At 36.9% G+C, this 22,306-nt stretch overlaps 1 protein-coding gene across 10 annotated transcripts in view; it reads left to right on the top strand.

The window, feature by feature from the left end:
• Nucleotides 1-129: 129 nt before the first annotated feature.
• HYCC2 (hyccin PI4KA lipid kinase complex subunit 2) overlaps nt 130-22,306 on the top strand; it is a 73,142-nt gene continuing 50,965 nt past the window's right edge. For 4 of the 10 annotated variants that reach the window (XM_082467114.1, XM_082467108.1, XM_082467107.1 and 1 more), the window contains exons 1-3: nt 141-227; nt 1,029-1,062; nt 13,337-13,436. The gene's annotated coding sequence lies outside the window, so the exon portion shown is untranslated. The other 6 variants (XM_082467113.1, XM_082467112.1, XM_082467106.1 and 3 more) reach the window with 4 other exon arrangements.

Below are 22,306 nucleotides of genomic sequence, written 5' to 3'. Positions count from 1 at the left end.
GAAACTGTGGAGGACAGAGGGCGGGGTAGAGGCGACATGGTCCTTGCTCGGAGACCGGAATCTTTAGACTCTGCACAGGGGGAGGGCCGCGGGCATACTGCTGCCAATCAGCGGTGCTGTTGTTGGAGCGTGGAATCACCCAATGGGAGGGCCGGTTGTTTCGCTGCAGTTGGCAGGCTGCTGCGGGAGGCGGTGGCGGTAAGGAGCCGGAGGCAGAGGGGTGACAGGTAGGCGGCGGCGCTGTCTCTGGGGTACGCGGAGTGCCAGATAGGAGGGATTTTCTTCTTCTCCGGCTACAAGAACTATAGAGGGGATCTGCCGAGGGTGGTCTGGGAAGGCGGTAGCCGGAGTGTTGGGTGTTGGTTTCGGAACCTCTAGGAGACCAGCTAGCAGCTTGGGAGGGTCGTGAGGAGAAGGCAGCCGAGGCGGGTGGAGGCTGAGCCCTGCGGGGCGACGTAGGGGCCTCAGGCGTGGGGGGCTGCGGTGGCGCCGGCGGAGACGGGAGAGAGGCCGGAGCAAGACGGCGTCGTGAGGGCTGGAAGAATTCCTTGCACGGAGCTCCGAGAGAGAAGAGGACGCGCGGCATTGCAGGCACCTGAGAGAAATCCTAGGGCTTGCTTCTTCTTAGGGCCGTTTCTCAGGGTGGGAACGGAGGAAGCGGAGAAGAAAGATATTTATTGGCGGCCAGATCCTTGACACTCTTCGTAGCTGTATATTATGTAATCCTTGGCCGTTATTTACCCAAACAACCAGGTTGCCCCTCCTGGAAGAGGAGGTCTTGCAACCCCTTGATGTGTGAGGATAGTTTTTTCGTTGGTTTGACTGTTTTGTACCCCGGCAGGCTCTGTGGGCGAAGAAGCATGAAGGATAGAGTAGTCACGAAGAGCTTATCCCAAATATGGACTTGGGTTGAGAGATGTGTTAGTCTGAGATGAGCGTGGCCAGGTTCACGTTTTGTAGTTCATGAATTTATTTGTTTTGAGGGTCAAGGCTGACTACAAATCTTTTTTTTTTCTTTTAATCTTCAGGAAAGTGGAGACCCTCAAAAATCTATAGTAGGAGGTAAGTGCAAGTTGGAAAATGACTAGAAAATTAGTTGGTAGATTTTACCCCCTAAATATTGTGGATGTTAGAGACTGTGAAAATTAGGTGGTGGTCTGATTTTGGTGGGGGGAGAGTCGTCTTTTTAGGTAATTTGCTCTATGAGTCTGAGAAACCAGTTTGAATTATTTATTTCTTAGGTTTAAAAAGTATGTTCTCTGAACCTCTCCGGTAGAGGTAAAATGTATTTAAAGACATAATTAATTGTAGATTATCATGTTTTTTCTAAGTTTTTATAATTCATTATTTGTACAATGAAATACAGAATTAAAATAGGAATTCCATTCAGTGTGTATTATGGAATGACAGACTACATTAAAAACTTGATTTTATAGCTCACTGGAAAGCAGTTTTAAAGGAAGTGTTATAAACTTCTAAAATGTGAGCTGATTGAAATGTTGCCTTTAGCTTAGAAGATAAAGACTCATGTAGTATTTATTAGCAAGTGTATCATTTTCCTGAGCTTATTTTAATACTGCATGTCAAAAAAACTTTCTAAAATGTGATTTTTTTTCTATTATTGATAATTTATATTAGTGTATCCCAGAAACTAAATTGAAAAAAATTTTTTTTCCACATGTCATTTGGTAAAGAGAGCTGGATCATTAGAGTTTGTTCTGAAATGTTTAGCATACTGAGATATTTATCAGTATTTCAGATAAAAATTTTGATACTTGGTGTTTCATTCTTGGTCGTTTTATCTTTTGGCAAGGATAGTACTCTCAGTCCAAAGAACAGTTCTGCTTCTGTTATAGGTACAGTTCTGTAGTGTGAGTACCTGTGAACAAACCTCTGCTTTCATGCAGGGTATATGTGTCTCTGTGTGTGTATGTATGTGTTTCTTCTTATTATGTAACCAGCCTACTAGAGTTGTCTTAGAGAACTAATGGCTGATTTTGAATGGCCAGTAGGTGTCCTTGTAGCATGCAATAAAGTTGAACATTCAGTAGGAAATTACCAAGTGATTTAAGGAATGCTAGTCCAAATTAGAATATAATAATAATTGGCTGATTATTTATACATCATTAGAAATTCTGTTTTCTGATACATTTCAGTACTGTTTATAAGGAATTTGAAACAATGGCTGTAAAGAAGTATGATCGTTTGCCCTAAAGTGGACCTTGAAAGCTTGTTTTTTAATCCAACTCTTAAGCTATCTTGACATGCGATATGGATTTAGGATTGTTTGATTGTTTTTTAATACAGTTTTGTCATCTTATTGTAGTTTATTAGGTTCTAGAATGGTTAAGATTTTCAGCTTGACTGAATTTTGTCATAGAAAAATCAATACTACATAACGAAAAACTAAAATGATAAAACATGGGCAGAAAGTCTCCAAACAAATTAACAACTGCACAAAATAATACTTTGTTATTGTTCTTTTAATGCTTTGTTATGTTCTTTTAAAGAACAGAGGAATTTTTGTCTTTTCTTTTTCTGTGGCTTAGTTTTTTTGATGTCCCAAATAGCTTCTTTTTACATTTTTATCTGACTGGTAGACAGTGTGCTTTTCTCAGAATGATGAACTGAACATTTGTCATTGTCTAAAATATATAATGGATTCTGGAGGGAGCTGGCACAGAAAGATTACTGCTGCCATTAGTACAGCCCCTTACCTGCAGAGCTTTCTGCTGTGTTCTTATCACTTTGTAGCTCTGCTCCTTTTGCCTGCTGTTGATACAATGTTAAAAAATAGAGTTGGACCTAATTCAGGCATTCTCCATAAAAGTGAGTAACTCCAAGAGAGTTACATGTATATCAGAATAATCTAGGAGTTAAAAAACAAAAAGCACACATGCATATCCGTTATATCATCTCCACTTCCCTGCAGAATCTTAGTGGTAGGGGGAATATGAAGGGAGGCAGATATATTTTGAAGGAAAAAAAAATCCCCTGGATGATATGGTTTATGACGGGCTTCTACTTGAGAATCATTGATCTAATTCAAGGCTCTCACACTGTGGTGTGAACCAGAACAGTAGTTTTAGCTTGAGAAAAAGGGCTTCTAAGTCTATCAATATATTATAGCTCAATAAATTTTCACCATTTAATGTCATAGCTGGGATGATGGATTGTCTAACCAGGAGCTAAAGTTGCCAGAAATAAAAATTGTGCTGAATGTTTTGGTTGGGATTACTTTTTACTTGGCACTTAGCTGCTTTACATAAACCAAGCTAATTTCTTTTATAATTCAGACCTGTGCTTTGCACAGATATTTACTTGTACCTGTTCTCTCAATGTCTCTGAAAGCTATCTAGTACTAAATTAGACTAGAATTGGAAAATAAGAATTGGAAGTTTTCTTGATAAAAGGTTTTTTTTGCAATATTGCTATGATATGATGAAGGTATACATTTATCTTTTTGTAAACAAATAATATATATTAAAGCTTGAAATTGTGAATGTGTTGACTTTGATACAGGTCCTGTTTAGAAATTCATGGTTCATTCTTATGAATCCTAGACTTTCTGTTTGAGTATTTGTCTGCCATGGAGACAATTACGAGAAAAAGTAAATGAGTAGACTTTAATTTTGGAGAAAGGAGTAAAAAACTCAATTATGTAATATATTAAGGGTGTGACTTTGATTACTTATGGGATTATAGTTCTTTCTAAGTTTGAAATACAACTGCCAAAAATGTGGTCATAAAATATGGTAAGTGGCACTTAAATTGTTAAATGGCAAGGCATGGATTACATAATAGTTATTTTGTTCTATTCCAAAAACTGAACTTCAAGAAAGGTTAGAATCAAATTTATATATCACTTTTGTCATTATGAATCCTTGGCTTTTTTTCATTGAGGTATAATTGACATTATCCGTTGACTCTTTTTTTTTCTTCAATTTTATTTATTTATTTGCATGGGTTTTCTCTAGTTGTGGCGAGTGGGGGCTACTCTTCGTTGCGGTGCGCGGGCTTCTCATTGCAGTGGCTTCTCTTGTTGTGGAGCACGGGCTCTAGGCGCACTGGCTTCAGTAGTTGTGGCACACCGGCTCAGTAGTTGTGGCTTGTGGGCTCAGTACTTGTGGCTTGCAGGCTCTAGAGCGCAGGCTCAGTAGTTGTGGTGCACGAACTTAGTTGCTCTATGGCATGTGGGATCTTCCCGGACCAGGGCTTGAACCCGTGTCCCCTGAATTGGCAGGCAGATTCTTAACCACTGTGCCACCAGGGATGTCCCTATTCCTTGACTCTTGATATTGCTTGCTTCTTATTTAGCTACTAAGGTTTGTCAGTTTACCTCCTTAAATTCCTTTCCCCATATATTTTTTTGAAAAATGGGTGGAGGGAGTTGGATGCTGAGCGAGGAGTGAAACTTATGCTTTTTACATATTCTTTTGTACTGAGGCTTAATTATTTGTGTTTGTTTGTTTGTTTTTTTACTGGACGTTTTAGAGCGGTTTTAGGTTCACAGCAAAATTGAGTAGAAAGGACAGAGATTTCCCATAAACCCTCTCACATATGCATAGACCACCCCCCCCATTATCAATATCTCCCACAGAGTAGTACATTTGTCACAATTGATGAGCCTATGTTGACACATTATCACCCGAAGTTCATAGTCTACATTAGGGTTCAGTTTTGGTGTTGTACATTGTATGGGTTTGGACAAATGTATAATGACGTATAATCATTATAGTATCATACGGAGTAGTATTAAGGCTTTTTAATCAGCAGGTATTCCTTTTGTAGTTCTTTCTTTTTAAATGAAAAAGGGAGTGGGGAGGGGAGCATATATTACTCCCTTTATACTTTATACTTTCTAATATGATTGTAAAACTCATATGGAAGACATGATATGCTGTAATATCTAAAGTTAATATGAATTTGCAGTCTGTCACAGTACCTACTGTTTTATTGTTTGTGGGAAAAAACTAGAGGAAATGAATGTTTCTGTTCTTCAGGGTTCTGTTGTCAAATCTCTTTGTCATTCTGTACTCTGTCCCTCTGATGTTATTTACTCAAATCTATCTCTAATCCAGAGCTTTTTCTTAATCTCTGGTTCCTAGTCTATAAATCTAATTGCCTGCTAGTTGAGGATGACCTGCAGATACCTCAAATACAGTATATATAAAAGTGAATTCGTATTTTGTCATCTATCTGATGTGCTGAAGCTGGAACCTGGTGTTACCTTTGACACTTTATTCATATACCCCTCATCTGAGCGATGCTATATTCTGTTGACTCTACCTTTTTACTCTTTCTTTAATTCCATTTACTTCTGTCAGTTTCTACTACCACTGGAAATAGTGTGAAGAGTTAGGACCTAGAGGCAGATTATCTGGATTAGAATCCCAGCTCCACCATTTATAGCTTCAGTTTCTTTAAAAACAGAGTATACAGTCCAGCAGTTGCACTGTTGAGCATTTATTCCAGAGAAATTGAAATTTACATTCACACAAAAACCTATACCTGATTGTTCATAGCAGTTTTATTCCTATTAGTCAAAAACTGGAAACAACCCAAATGTTCTTCAACAGGTGAATGGTTAAACAAACTGGCACGTTTATACTATGCAGCAATAAAAAGAATGAGCTATTGATACATGCAGCAACTAGGATGGGTCTGAAGTGAAAAAAGCCACACTCAAAAGGTTACATACTGTATGATTTCCTTTATATAGCACTCTTGAAATATCAAAATTATAGAGATGAAGGGCAGAGTAATGTTTGGCCAGGAGTTAAGGATCAGGGAGAAGGGAGTGGGTGGCTACAAGGGAGCCTCTCGGTGATAGAACAGTTCTGTATCTTGATTGTGATGGTAGTTACACATATCTACATCTGTTATAAAATTGTATAGAACTACACACACATGCACAGACAAATGAGTGCTTGTAAAACTGGTGATATCTGAGTAACCCTCTGTGGACTATACCAATGTCAGTTTCCTGATCTTGATATTTTACTATAGTTATGCAAGATGTTACGATTGGGGGAAACTGGGCAAAGGATACATGGGACCTCCTGGCATGTAGTTTGGGAACTTCTTATGAGTCTGTAATTATTTCAAAATAAAAAATTTTTTAAAAGGGTTGTATTAAGGATTAAATGAGCAAATACATATGAGGTTCTAGTTATAGTACTTGCTTGGTTCATCATAAATACATAATACCTCTACTATATATAAAATAGATAACCAACAAGGACCTACTGTATAGCATAGGGAACTATACTCAATATCGTAATAACATATAATGCAAAAATATCTGAAAAAGAATATATATATGTATATATACACACACATATATAAACTGAATAACTTTGCTGTATACCTGAAACTAACACAACTTTGTAAATCAACTATACTTCAATAAAAATAAAAATTAAAAAAAAAGTCACCAAGGTGACATTCTATTAAAACAAATAAAATAAATATATAATGCAAATAATAGTAGCAGCAGCAGCAGTAGTAATGATAGTCTGGCCTTCTAACCTCTTACTAGGCCTCTCACTAGGACTATTCCAGCAGTATTCATATTGGTCACTCTGCCCTCATAGGTCTTTCCTCCCTGTGGTCCACTCTACAGTGTAACCAGAGTTCTCTTTCTAAAGTGCCTATTACATATTATTCACTTCATACAAAATTTTTTAATGGCTCCCCATTGTATTTTCATACATTAATTTCTTTTTTTTCAATCGTAGTGGAAAGAAGCATTGGAGTCGACATGGCTTCCAGGGTGCTATAACATATGAATTAAAGTTAAAAACAGAAAAATCTCAAGTGATTGTTCTCACCTTCAAGAAGCTGTTATTTTAAGTGTTATCTTAAAGTTTATTTGATATTGCTGCCTGAAACACTACCGCAAAATTAAATGACTCAAAGATTTATTGTTATTTTTCATGATTCTGTAGGTTGGCTAAATTGTTCCTTTATTGGTTTCACTTGGCTGTCTCATGTAGCTGAATCCACCTGGAGGGTTGACTGAGTTAGAAGGTCCAAGATATCTGCACTCACATGTTTGCACATGGTGCTGGCTGTCCATTAAGGTGCTTCAGTTCTTCTCAGTGTGGCTTCTCATCCTCTGGTAGGCTAGTCTGGCATCCTTACTTACATGGCATTCTCAGGGTAGCATTCTAAAAAGGTGAAGGTGGAAGCTGTAAGGCTGCAAGGCCTCTTTGAGGATTAGGCTTTGAAACTATATAACAGCCCTTCCACCATATTCTGATGATCAAAGCAACTCACCAAGCTAGCCCAAATTCAAGGGAGTGGAGGAATGGAAAAGGACCTTTGTTGCAGACAATTCAGGCTGCTATAATAAAGTACCATAGACTGGGTGGCTTAAACAACAAACTTCTATTTCTCACAGTTCTTGAACTTGGGAAGTCCAAGATCAAGGTGCCAGAAAATTTTGTGTCAACTAGGGACCCACTTCCTATTTCCGAGATGGCTACATTCTCATTGTGTTATAACATGTGAGAGAGCTCTCTGGGGATCTCTTTTATAAGGTCACTAATCCCATTCATGAGAGCGCTACCCTCATGACCTAATCACCTCCCAAAGGCCCCACCTCCTAATACCATCACACTGGGGGTTAGCATTTCAGTATATGAATTTTGGGGAGACACAAAAATTCAGTCTATAACAATAGTCCACAGAGAGATCAGATTATTTTCTATTTTCTTAATGTAAGGATGAACAACAGTCCAAAAAATGACACAGTCACTATAAGAATTTGAAAATTTTTGCTGAGATCTAACAAATAAAAGTAAAACCACAAGTACCAAAGACATTAAATAGCAAGCCAAAAAGGACAGGTTCAAAATCTTCATGAAGTAGAATAATGTGCATAATATGTGGGAGAATCAACCTTATCTAACTGTTGTGCTACAGTAGTGTTTCCTGAAAACTTGAAGGAGGTTAATCTGTAGAAAGTTCACTGGGTTTTTATTTGAGCAAGTTTTAAACAGCTGATTTAACATCTTCCATTAAACTGTTTATTTTTCCTAACCTCTCATTTTCATATAATTTGGTTTTGGCCAGTCACAGTAAGCCACATTACTTTTCTAGAACATAACTCCCAAGTGTTGGCAAGAAATTATAGTACTGCATTATGAAATCTTGTCAGTGTACTGAACTATTATAAACACCCCTCTGTCTGAACTGTAATGGTGGTGCACCTTCACAGAGTAGATTCTTTGGTCAGTCTTGCTTCCTACATCCCCACCACCCCAATTTCAGTGGAATATCCTAAACACTTTATTATTAGCATTAAATTGAAGCATAACTGAGATGGCTTGTTGGCATTTTAGACCATAAATTTGTTCCTGCAGTCTCTTTCTTACCTTATCAGGTAGGAATTGTGTTTGGCTGCTAGAAACAGAGATAAGAAATAACCGTTGCTTAAATAAGATAGTAGTTCATTTCTTTGTCTTGTAAAAACAAATTCAGAAATAGTCTTAAGACTGGTACGGCAACCCCATAGACTTGTCAAGGACCCAGTCTCCTTCTCTCTTGCCTTTGCCAACCTTAGCATGTGGTTTCTATTCTGAAGATGACAGAATGGTTGCTGGATATCCAACTATCACATCCATGATCTAGGCAGAAGGAAGGAGGAAGAAAGGCAGAGGACAAAAGGAGCATACCTTCCATCTTTTAAGAAAACTTCCTAGGGACTTCCCTGGAAGTCCAGTGGTTAGGACTCCATGCTTTCACTGCCGTGGGCCCGAGTTCAGTCCCTGGTTGGGGAATTAAGATCCTGCAAGCCACATGTGGATGACAAAAAAAAAGAAGGAAAGAAGCCTTTCTAGAATTCCCTACACAGTATTTCGTCTGATCTCATTGACCAGAACTTAGTCATTTGGCCATACTTAGCTATAAGTCAGGGTCAGAAATGGCTGATTGTATAGACTAGATCATTGGGGGTGGAGGTGTGGATCTCTATCGGATGGGAACTAGTAGTCTTTGCCATACTTGCTGCCTGTCTCCTCTGCTGAGTCTGCTGCTGACTGACTGCTTGTTGCTGTTAGGCCCTTCACTCAATAGACATGAACTAAGTGCTAACTGTGCTAAGCCCTGTCCCAGGAACTGGGAATACAGATACATCTGAGACGTCCTCCCAGTCCTGGAGAAGTTACGGATCTTACAGTTTTCCTGCCCAACCCCCCCCACCAGGCAGTCACATCTCTCTCTAGGTATCGGTGGTAGGTATTGTTGATTTCTTCTGGTCTTTGGCTTGCCTTTTCACTCTCTCAGTTTCTTTTGATGACAGGTTTGCTACAGTCCGATTTATCGTTGTTGTTGTTATGGTTATGGTTAGTGCTTTTTGTGTTTGCTTAAAAAATATTTGCCTGCTTCAAGGACACAAAGATGTTTTGCTATGGTTTTTTTGTTTGTTTACTTTCACATTTAGACCTGCATTCTATTTGGAATTTACTTTTGTTGAGTTGTGTAAAGTTAGAGATCATGATACACTCATTATTTTCTATAGGGATATCCAGTTGACCCAGCGTCTTTTATTTAAAAGAATGTCTTTTCCCAACTGCACTGCAATTTGCCTTTGTCATAAATAGTCTTATTTGTGTGTGACTTTCTAGGCTCTATTTTTTCATTGGTAAGTTTTAGTTACTATACTTGTACAGTTAATTACTATGGCTTTATAACAGGTCTTAATATTTTACAGTATAGTCCTCCAATTTTTGTTGTTTTTCAAGGTTGCTTTGACTATTCTTGGCTCCTTGTAGTTCCCTAGAGATTTCAGAATCAGCTTGTAAATTTCTCTTTAAAAGGAGAAGAGGGGGATTTTGATTATGATAGCTTTGAAACTAGAAATCAATTGGGGGAGAATTGACATTTTTACTATGAGTCTCCAACCTGTGAACATGGTATGTCCTTCAATTTATTTAGACCCTTAAATTCTCTCAAAAATGTTTTCTTGTTTTCAGTGTAGTGGTCTTGCACATCTTTTGTTAGATTTCTTTCTTTTTTAAAAAAATGCTGTTGGAAGTTGTGTTTTTATTTTCTTTAATTTATTTATTTGATTATTTTATTTTATTTACTTATTGTTTTTGGCTGTGTTGGGTCTTCGCTGCTGTGCACGGTCTTTTCTCTGGTTGCGGCGAGCGGTGGCCACTCTTCGTTGTGGTGCGTGGGCTTCTCGTTGTGGTGGCTTCTCTTGTTGCAGAGCACAGGCTCTAGGCGCGTGGGCTCCAGTAGTTGTGGCACATGGGCTCAGTAGTTGTGGCTCGTAGGCTGTAGAGCACAGACTCAGTAGTTGTGGTGCATGGGCTCAGTTGCTCCACGGCATATGGGATCATCCCAGACCAGGGCTTGAACCCGTGTCCCCTGCATTGGCAGGCGAATTGTTAACCACTGTGCCACCAGGGAAGCCTGAAGTTGTGTTTTTAAAAAACACTAGTTTACAGAAATATAATTGATTTTTATATATTAGCCTTTTATCCAGAAACCTAGATAAATTCACTTATTAATTCTAATAATTAGTCTGCAGAATCTTCTGAATTTTCTTGGTACATATTCATATTGTCTATTAATAATAATATCATCTCTAAATAATGACCTTTTTTCTTTTCTGGTTATTATTCTTATATCTTTTTCTTGACTTGCTGTAGTAGCTAGGTCCTCCAGCACAGTGTTGAATAGAAGTGGTGATAATGGTTATCTCTTTCTTCTTCTTTTTTTTTGGCGGCACTCGGTGAAATGTGGGATCTTAGTTCCCTGACCAGGGATCAAACCCGCGCCCCCTGCAGTGGAAGCGTGGAGTCTTAACCACTGGACCTCTAGTGAAGTCCCTCTTTCTTGTTTTCAACCTCAGAAAGTAAGTTTTCAATATTTTATCATTGACTGTGACACTTGTACAACCTTGGTGGTGTTTCCTCCTTAACTTTTTGGAAAAATCCACTGGTGAAACCATCTGCACTTGAGATCTTCTTTATGGAAAGATTTTTAATAATAGATTACATTTCTTTAATATCCATGACGCTGTATGGATATTCTGTGTCTTTCAGTGTTGGTTATTTGTATTTTTCAAGAAATGTGTTCATTTCATGCTAAGTGTCACATTTATTGGCATAAAGTTTATCATAACTTCTTGTCTTTTTGATGTCTAAAAATTTCATAGTAATTTGTGTTTTCTCTAATGAGTATTACTAGGGGTTTGTCAATTTTATTAATCTTTTCAAAGAACCAACTTTTTTTTTAATATTTTATAATTTATTTGGCTGCGTCAGGTCTTAGTTGTGGCACGCGGGGTCTTCGTTGCGGCATGCAGGATCTTCTGTTGCGGTGTACGCGGGCTTCTCTCTGGTTGCGGCGCTCAGGCTCTAGAGCGCACAGGCTTAGTTGCCCCGTGGCCTGTGGGATCTTAGTTCCTTGACCAGGGATCAAACCCACATCCACTGCATTGGAAGGCGGATTCTTAACCATTGGACCACCAGGGAAGTCCCAAAGAACCAACTTTTGACTTTGTTGATTTTTTTCCCTCTATTGTGTGCTTGTTTTCTGTTTCACTCATTTGCTATCTTCTCTGACCTCTAGAGATAGATATCTGTCAATAGATAAAACCACTGATTCTTTTTTTCAGCCTCTCTGCTAATATAGGCAATCTTAGCTTTGCAAGGTACCACGTTAACTGAAACTCCTAAATGCATATAGGAACTATGTCTTTGCTTAATACATGCAAAGTAAGAACTTTCTACATATGAAATAAGGCTACAGCTACATCCCACAAGCTTTAATATATCTTTCTTAGCATTGAGTTCGGCATTTTTACTAATTTTGGTTGTTTTTTGGGTTTTTTTGTCTGCGCTGTGCAGCATGTGGGATCTTAGTTTCCCGACCAGGGATCAAATCTGTGCCTCCTGCATTGGGAGTGTGGAGTCTTAACCACTAGACTGCCAGGGAAGTCCCTAATTTTGGTTTTAATATCTTCTTTGACCCATAGATTATTTAGAAGTATAACTTAAAATTTCCAGGTAGTTGGGGTTTTTTTAGGTTTTTATTTATTAATTGTTGTTAATGATCTCTAGGTTACTTTGGTTGTGGTTAAAGAACATACTCTGAATGGCTTGGTTTTCCTGTCATTTGCACTGTTGGGTTTTCTTGTTTTGTTTTGGCTTCTTCCTTAATTGAGAGCCTAGTATCTGTATCCTTAGCCTTGAAAAACTGTCAGAGACAGTCTTCCCAGCATAGCTCTCAAGTCTGCCTGCCTGCACTGCTTCAAAATCTGGTGATTGTCTTGGTGGTTCCAAATTCCCAAGGTACAAAAAGACAGTCTCCTTGACACCAGCTGCCTCTTCCCAGAGTGTCACCAATTTCTTGTGTATCTTTCTAGAGACTAATAGAGAAAACTTGCTAGTCCTTTTCAAGTTTTTTCCCCACTGCAGAACTTCTCATGAAATAAAAATCCCATGTGATAGCCCAGTATATACGAGATGGTTGGAGTAGGAGGTCCTGACACATCTTCAGTTTGGAAAACATTGGAGACTTTACAATGATAATGTCGTTTAACTCCGAGAGAATATTATTGCAGTATTCTTTGTATTAAAAAATGTTTTGTTAATGAACATATTTTAAAATGCTAATTTTCTTCTGGTGTTTTAGCTTTTAAAGTTGTGATAAGTTTTGAATCAAAGAAGTAGAGTATAATGTGGTCAGCAACTACATGATAATAGTTATTACTTTATGAGAAAAGTATACTTTTATCAATTTGAAAATGATTTTTAATATTTTTTGTGCCAAAAGTTCAAGTAACAGCATTTTCTATGTTCTTTCTCAAAATGATAAAATTTTCAGTCTGTGAAACTCATCCGAAATTATAATGTAGCCATTGATACTTATTTAAGCTTGGTTTTATAGTGCATATTAAAATTTTAATGATCGTTGCATGTGTGTGTGTGTATGTGTGTGTGAGATCACTGTAATATGTTTCAAAAGTTGGATTCATAGAATTTTTGGCTGGAAAGTACTTATTTTTGTAGATTTTTCAGGTGAGGCTCCAGAAAATTTAACTTACTCGAAGTCTTTACAGATATTTAATGGTAAATTTGAAACTAAAACTCAGACTTCTTTTTTCCAAATCTAATGTTTTCTAAAATAGGTTTGATAATGGTACATAAGTATAGCCTAGTTATTATAGAAAACTTAAAAATAATCCCAATTATTTTTAAAATTAGATAAACTATATTATAAATGCCTTTTCAAAATTGTTCTTTCTCCTTTATATTACATTCTTGAGGATATTCTCTCTCACTGTTTCACAGTTTTTCGTTTTCATTTTTTATAGAGGTGGAAAACATTTAAGTCTCAACAAATGAATCCCTCACTTGAACTCTGCCGCATTCCTGTGCCACCTCCTCCATTGGAACACTGATCTTAGAACAGAGGTAAAATTATAGAATTTAACTTTTTAAAGGATAAAGAATGAAGTTCCCATAGTTAGACATATTAGAATTTTTGGTAATTTTTGGTGGGTAGCTTCTATATATTAAGCAGTTTTACCTAGGAGAATAGTCACATCTTAATTATTGCCTTTGAATTTTACTTTTGAAAGTGTTTCCTTTTTAATAGTTGTGTCTTTTAACTTTTTTGTTACCTAAATTTTACAGCTCTTGAATTACTGAGTTTACTCAGCATAATTGTATTATCTAGCTACATCTAGATTAGAGCTGATCATAGAATTTCTTTGATAATGTCTGTGTTCTACATCTGTGCTGTCCAATATGGGAGACACTAGCCACATGTAGCTACTAAGTGCTTGAAATGTGGCTAGTGAAACTAAGGAATTGATTTTTTTTCTTTTTAATACAATGTTAGGTGTTTTTTTTTCAATTTTTTGGCTGTGCCACGTGGCTTATGGGATCTTAGTTCCCCAATCAGGGATTGAACCCAGGCCCCCTGCAGTGGAAACGCAGTCTGAACCACTGGCCCACCAGGGAATTCCCAGGAATTGATTTTTAAATTTTATTTTTTTTAATTAATTAAAACTAACTGGACAGTGCAACTCTAGTTTTTTCCTTAGGGAATTTGGTATTTACAATACAGTAATAGCACATGTTAAGTGCTTTGTTTCTGACTGATACCTTGAAATATCTAGATAGTTGTTGACCTAGTTTGAAAATTTGCAGTAGCATAACCATTTTTTTACTGTCATATGTTACCCTGATAATTGTATAGGTTTGTTTATACAATAATTTTGGTCCATTAGAAACCCTTGAGAGCAGTTATCATAATTTTGCTCACTGATGTGTTAATTTATTTAATCTTTTAAAAAAAGAAAACTTTGACATAGGTACTTATATTATCCCCATTTTATAAATGAGGGATTTGAGGCCACAGGTTAGGTAAGTAACTTTCCCAAGGAAACACAACTTGTAGGTCATGGAGGTGGAATTCGAACTCAGGCAGTCTAGAGCAAGAGCCTGTACTCTTTTTCTTTTTTTTTTTAACATCTTTATTGGAGTATAATTGCTTTACAATGGTGTGTTACTTTCTGCTTTATAACAAAGTGAATCAGTTATACATATACGTATGTTCCCATATCTCTTCCCTCTTGCATCTCCCTCCCTCCCACCCTCCCCAGCCCACCCCCCCAGGCAGTCACAAAGCACAGAGCTGATCTCCCTGCGCTATGCGGTTGCTCCCCACTAGCTATCTATTTTCCGTTTGGTAGTGTATATATGTCCATGCCACTCTTACCCTGTCACATCTTACCCCTCCCTCTCCCCATATCCTCAAGTCCATTCTCTAGTAGGTCTGTGTCTTTATTCCCGTCTTGCCACTAGGTTCTTCATGACCTTTTTTTTTTTTTTCCTTAGATTCCATATGTATGTGTTAGCATACTGTATTTGTTTTTCTCTTTCTGACTTACTTCACTCTGTATGACAGACTCTAACTCCATCCACCTCACTACAAATACCTCCATTTCGTTTCTTTTTATGGCTGAGTAATATTCCATTGTATATATGTGCCACATCTTCTTTATCCATTCATCCGATGATGGACACTTAGGTTGCTTCCATGTCCTGGCTATTGTAAATAGAGCTGCAATGAACATTTTGGTACATGACTCTTTTTGACCTATGGTTTTCTCAGGGTATATGCCCAGTAGTGGGATTGCTGGGTCGTATGGTAGTTCTATTTGTAGTTTTTTAAGGAACCTCCATACTGTTCTCCATAGTGGCTGTATCAATTTACATTCCCACCAACAGTGCAAGAGTGTTCCCTTTTCTCCACACCCTCTCCAGCATTTCTTGTTTCTAGATTTTTTGATGATGGCCATTCTGACCGGTGTGAGATGATATCTCATTGTAGTTTTGATTTGCATTTCTCTAATGATTAATGATGCTGAGCATTCTTTCATGTGTCTGTAGGCCATCTGTATATCTTCTTTGGAGAAATGTCTATTTAGGTCTTCTGCCCATTTTTGGATTGGGTTGTTTGTTTTTTTGTTATTGAGCTGCATGAGCTGCTTGTAAATCTTGGAGATTAATCCTTTGTCAGTTGCTTCATTTGCAAATATTTTCTCCCATTCTGAGGGTTGTCTTTTGGTCTTGTTTATGGTTTCCTTTGCTGTGCAAAAGCTTTTAAGTTTCATTAACCATTAGGCCATACTGCCTGTTATATACTGTTTCTCTCTAAATTGACAATTCCTAAAAAAGAATATATATGCTGACTATCAGCTAAGACACAATTTCTACCAGTGTTGTTAATGGAGAACTTACTGTACTTGTGCAAGTACTGTGAGTTTGCTTCCTGGCAAGTAGTTATTGACCTCTTTCAGATCATGTTCCAGCACTTTATTATTTTTTTCATTATGTTTTATTCAGGGCTTGCTAATAAAGGTTGCCATTACCATGGTCACCCAAAAGATAATCATTTTCTGTGGTATCCTCTTTATTTTGTTTCATACTCTGGAAGTGAGGCAATATGGGCCTGAATTGATCTGCATGCTAGAATATCAGCTTGACTTTTGCCTTTAAATATAGCTTTTAAACTAAAAATAGAACTACCATACGACCTAGCAATCCCACTGCTGGGCATATACCCTGAGAAAACAGTAATTCAAAAAGAGTCATGTACCACAATGTTCATTGCAGCTCTGTTTACAATAGCCAGGACATGGAAGCAACCTAAGTGTCCATCAACAGATGAATGGATAAAGATGTGGCACATATATACAATGGACTATTACTCAGCCATAAAAAGAAACGAAATGGAGTTATTTGTAGTGAGGTGGATGGCGTTAGAGTCTGTCATACAGAGTGAAGTAAGTCAGAAAGAAAAACAAATACTGTATACTAACACGTATATATGGAATCTAAAAAAAAAAAAAAGGTTCTGAAGAACCTAGGGGCAGGACAGGAATAAAGACGCAGATGTAGAGAATGGACTTGAGGACATAGGGAGGGGGAAGGGTAAGCTGGGACGAAGTGAGAGAGTGGCATGGACTTACATATACTACCAAATGTAAAATAGATAGCTAGTGGGAAGCAGCCACATAGCACAGGGAGATCAGCGAGATCAGCTCCGTGCTTTATGACCCCCTAGAGGGGTGGGATAGGGAGGGTGGGAGGGAGACACAAGAGGGAGGAGATATGGGGATATATGTATATGTATAGCTGATTCACTTTGTTATAAAGCAGAAACTAACACACCATTGTAAAACAATTATACTCCAATGAAGATGTTAAAATAAATAAACAAATAAAATAAATAAATACAGCTTTTATACATCAGATGATGGGATGGGTGTAACAATAGAAGAAATGATTTTCAGAATTCCATATTGTCTGTTTAAATAAAAAGAGGGCTTGCTGTATGTTTATAACTGTGTTCATAGCTACCTCTAAATACTAAAAGATGCTGATTCTAGTTAAAAAACATATATTTAAAAAATTTCTCTGTAACTAGTACTGTTCTGTTTTCCAAATGAAGGTACTAAAATATATTTATAGGATTTTAGATTTAGGAAGTAATTTATCATTGTAGTGACCTGTAGTGACCTGTAGTGACCGCTTAAGCCCAGAGGGTTTAAGTGATTTGTCCAAGGTCATACAAGCTATGTGGTTCATTGATTCAATGAATATACATTAAGTACCTGTCATATGTCTAGATACCATAATATACTTGTTAGCATTGAGTCCATAGTGAGCCCTCAAATGCTAGCAGAACAGAAAAGGACCCTGTTCTCATGGAATTTGTGACCTGATGGGAAAGATAGACAATAAGTAATAAGGTTTAATATATAAGGTATAAAATCCAAAACCCTGGGAAGGAAATGAACCATATTTGTTGGAATGGAAAATACTGGAGAAGGGAGAAAGGGCTCCTTTTTAGATAAAGTGGTCAAGAAAGGCCTGCTGAGATTAACAGGATTGGAAGGAGCCAGTTATTTAAATAGTGATTGTAGGACAGCATTCTAGGCTGGAACAGTCCACACAGAATCCCTGGGGTGAAGGTGTGCATGAAGCTCTAGAGAAACTGAAATGAGAATATGGCCAGAACATAGGAAGCTGTGGTGGGGGAGAAGTATGAGCTATAAGAAAGGGACCACGTTACATTTTTCAACCATAGATTTTATTTTATTTTATTTTTTTAAGCAAGGGGTTTTTAAAAAATTTATTTTATTTATTTATTTATTTATTTTTGGCTGCCTTGGGTCTTCGTTGCTGCGCACGGGCTTTCTCTAGTTACGGGGAGCTGGGGCTACTCTCCGTTGCCATGCTCGGACTTCTCATTGCAGTGGCTTCTCTTGTCGCGGAGCACGGGCTCTAGGCACGCAGTCTACAGTAGTTGTGGCACGTGGGCTCAGTAGTTGTGGCATGCAGGCTCAGTAGTTGTGGTGCACGGGCTTAGTTGCTCCACAGCATGTGGGATCTTCCCGGACCAGGGCTCGAACCCGTGTCCCCTGCATTGGCAGGCGGATTCTTAACCACTGTGCCACCAGGGAAGCCCAAGGATAATTTTTAAGTCATATGTGATTATATGGATATGCTTATGCTCTTATCCTTTAAACATTTTGTTTCATTTTAATAAAGGATTGTGTCTTACTTCCTACTTAAATTTGTTAATAAATTACTGTCTTAAAATTAGTATCATGGGCTTCCCTGGTGGCGCAGTGGTTGAGAATCTGCCTGCCAATGCAGGGGACACTGGTTCGAGCCCTGGTCTGGGAAGATCCCACATGCCGCGGAGCAACTAGGCCCGTGAGCCACAACTACTGAGCCTGCGCGTCTGGAGCCTGTGCTCCGCAACAAGAGAGGCCGCGATAGTGAGAGGCCCGCGCATCGCGATGAAGAGTGGCCCCCGCTTGCCACAACTAGAGAAAGCCCTTGCACAGAAACGAAGACCCAACACAGCCAAAAAAAAAATTAATTAAAATTAAAAAAAAAAAAAGATTAAAAAAAAATTAGTATCATAAAATTGGGGAAATATGTTAGTGTTTTGGTTATAATTATTATTAACACCACTATGTTCTTCTATCTAAAGTTAATTAACTTGCAGTCATTTAAAAAATGGTATTGGTAGAAACTAAAGTGATTTGATGTGCCAAATTTGTGGTTATAGGAGAGATCATACAGGAATTTAAAATAAGAAATTTAACATGGATGTGATACTTTTTTTTTTTTCAACTGAAGGGTGGTCATCAGGATTACTTGGGAAACTTTTTCAAAATATATATTCCGGGCCCTATATCAGATAGGGATTCTGATGCAGTATATATCACATTTAAAAATTTTGTGTTTCTTTCAAAAAATTATGTTTGGTTTTCTTTTTTATTTTAAGAGCTGTGCTGATGTTTTTTGTAAAGAATTTGAAAAACTTTTTTGATTAATTGTACTTGCTTTTTCTTATCCCTTTCTATAATGTAGTCAACATTTAAAACATCTTCTAATCCATTGTAGTTAGTAAAAAGATAACTTATTAGTTTATAAATTTTTCCTAAAACATAGAAATCTTAATTTAAGCCATTTTCAGTATTTTAAATATTTATGTAAAAACTTGTTTGTTTTGATTTTTTTAAAAAGTGTTTATTTTTATGTGTGTAACAACAGCTAGTTTGAAATAATGAAAAAGAATCACAGTCACAGCAGGAAAATATAAACTTTTAACCCTTGAACAACACTGGTTTGAACTGTGCAGATCCATTTATACTCAGATTTCTTTTCAATAAATATCAATACATGCAGTGCTGCACAATGCATGGTTGGTTGAATCTGCTGATAGGGAGGGCCAGCTCTGGGACTTGAGTATTGTTGGATTTTGGTATCTGCAATGGGTCTGGAAACAGTTGTCCACAGAAGATTATACTTAGGAATCAGCTTAATTTGAATATGTTGATCTATATGAAGAAAACACAAAATTTATACAGACATATAAAAGATTTTTATTAAAAAATATTTATTTATTTGGCTGCGCCAGGTCTTCATTGCGATACGCAGGATCTTTTAGTTGCGGCACATGGGATCTAGTTCCCTGACCAGGAATCAAACCCGGGCCCCCTGCATTGGGAGCGTGGAGTCTTAACCACTGGATCACCAGGGAGTTCCTAAAAGAAGATTTTTAATAAAGAGCAGTGCCATGCTTCTGTATTGGGTAACTCAATTATGTGAAGATGTCACTTGAAATTAATTTGTAAATTTAATTCCAATAAGGATGGAGTATGGGAAAGAAACTTATCATTAGAAGTCTAATATTCACCTGGAAGAATAAGCAGGCAATAATAATAAAATACATTTTTAGGAAAAATAATTACTATGGGACTTGTACCATTATAAAGTGCATTATAAAGCCACAGTAATTAAAATATTATAGCCCCGGTACAAAATTAATGGGTAAAGTAGCTCAGAAATAGTTCCAAATATACGTGGGACTTTTAGTATATGATAAAAATAGCGTTTCAAGTCAGAAAAAAATGGACATGCAAACAAAGTATTAGAACAACTGAGAAAACAGTTTTTATTGGGAGAAAACATTGTTAGATCTTGATCTCATATTGCATTCTAAAATAACTTTCAGGTTGTTTAAAGAGTAAACTATAAATGTGGTTTTTAACTTTAGAAGATTCAAGCCTTTACTAAACAAGCAGAGTGATTTTTAAAATACAGTAAAATATATTGTGGTATCTTTTTTGCCATGTCTCTTTCAAATACATTACAGCATTCTGTGTATTAAATTTTTAATGTTTTGGTAACTAGTACTCACTCAAATGTTCTGATACCGATTTTTGTTGTCCTAGTTTTAAAAGTCATATACATGATATTAACAAATGTAGAAAAATTGAGGTATTTATATTTAGAAATTTTTAGATTTCAGTGCTAAGGTATTAACTTTATAAATAGAGCAGGAATAAATTATTTTGTATATGTAACAATCATATGCTCTTTAAAATTATATCATGGATTATGGTTTTGAGAATTTATTTGTATTTGGATATGCTATTAATAATATTTATATCCTGTGACCTTAAAAATTCAAATTCAAGTTTTAGAATTTATACTACAGAAGATAACAATACAAATACATCAGTATGTACAAGGATGTGTATTGCAGCATGTTTTTGTAATATAAAGAAGTTGAAAACAGATTTGTTTATTAGTAAATAATTAAATAAGTCATGGGATTATACTTATAATTAATTACACCCGTTAAAAAGAATGAGCTTGCATGCAGCTCAATAACAAAAAAATAAACAACCCAATCCAAAAATGGGGAGAAGACCTAAATAGACATTTCTCCAAAGAAGATATACAGATTGCCAACAAATACATGAAAGAATGCTCAACATCATTAATCATTAGAGAAATGCAAATCAAAACTACAATGAGATATCATCTCACACCGGTCAGAATGGCCATCATCAAAAAATCTAGAAACAAGAAATGCTGGAGAGGGTGTGGAGAAAAGGGAACACTCTTGCACTATTGGTGGGAATGTAAATTGATACAGCCACTATGGAGAACAGTATGGAGGTTCCTTAAAAAACTACAAATAGAACTACCATATGACCCAGCAATCTCACTACTGGGCATATACCCTGAGAAAACCATAGGTCAAAAAGAGTCATGTACCAAAATGTTCATTGCAGCTCTATTTACAGTAGCCAGGACATGGAAGCAACCTAAGTGTCCATCATCGGATGAATGGATAAAGAAGATGTGGCACATATATACAATGGAATATTACTCAGCCATAAAAAGAAATGAAATGGAGGTATTTGTAGTGAGGTGGATGGAGTTAGAGTCTGTCATACAGAGTGAAGTAAGTCAGAAAGAGAAAAACAAATACAGTATGCTAACACATACATATGGAATCTAAGGGATTAAAAAAAAAAAAAGGGTCATGAAGAACCTAGTGGCAGGATGGGAATAAAGACACAGACCTACTAGAGAATGGACTTGAGGATATGGGGAGGGGGAAGGGTAAGATGTGAGAGAGTGGCATGGACATATATACACTACCAAACGGAAAATAGATAGCTAGTGGGGAGCAACCGCATAGCGCAGGGAGATCAGCTCTGTGCTTTGTGACTGCCTGGGGGGGTGGTCTGGGGAGGGTGGGAGGGAGGGAGATGCAGGAGGGAGGAGATGCGGGAATATATGTATATGTATGACTGATTCACTTTGTTATAGAGCAGAAAGTAACACACCATTGTAAAGCAATTATACTCCAATAAAGATGTTTAAAAAAAAAAAAAGAATGAGCTTGAGCTATAGGTCTTTCATATATTTTTGACAATTGAAAAAGCAATTATAGAATACTATGTACAATGAACACAACTATATTTAAACTGTATACACACACATACACGTACATGCATATACGTAAACATATATGTGAAGAAAAATACATACCAAATGGTTAACTCTGTTTATCTTTGTGGGTGGGGGAGGTAGTTAGGTTAAGTTCCTTTTTTTAGTAGATATATACTATTTATAATAACTTTTAAAATTATTTAATAATTGAATATCAACTATTCATATTTATAGCTAAGGATATTTGTAAAATTAGAGGTAATAGTTGGGGTACAGAGGAAGAATAGCTTTTTAAGTTTCCAGTAAATAAAAACCAAAAATCAATCATTATTAAAATTCAGCAGTGGAAATAAAGGAGTTTTGTGGTTTTTTTTTAAGTTCCTATTTTGTTTATTTTGGAAGATAAGTCCTTTCTGTCACCACTAGAATGAAATTGTGGTTTTCTTCTTTACATGGTAGTATATTTATTGAAAGTATTTACCTCCTTTTCTGGAGTACTT

This window comes from Balaenoptera physalus (assembly GCF_965194825.1).
Source record: "Balaenoptera physalus genome assembly, chromosome: 6".
NCBI lineage: Eukaryota > Metazoa > Chordata > Mammalia > Artiodactyla > Balaenopteridae > Balaenoptera > Balaenoptera physalus.
Note: the sequence above shows the minus strand (reverse complement) of the source record. Positions and strands in the feature narration are given on the sequence as shown.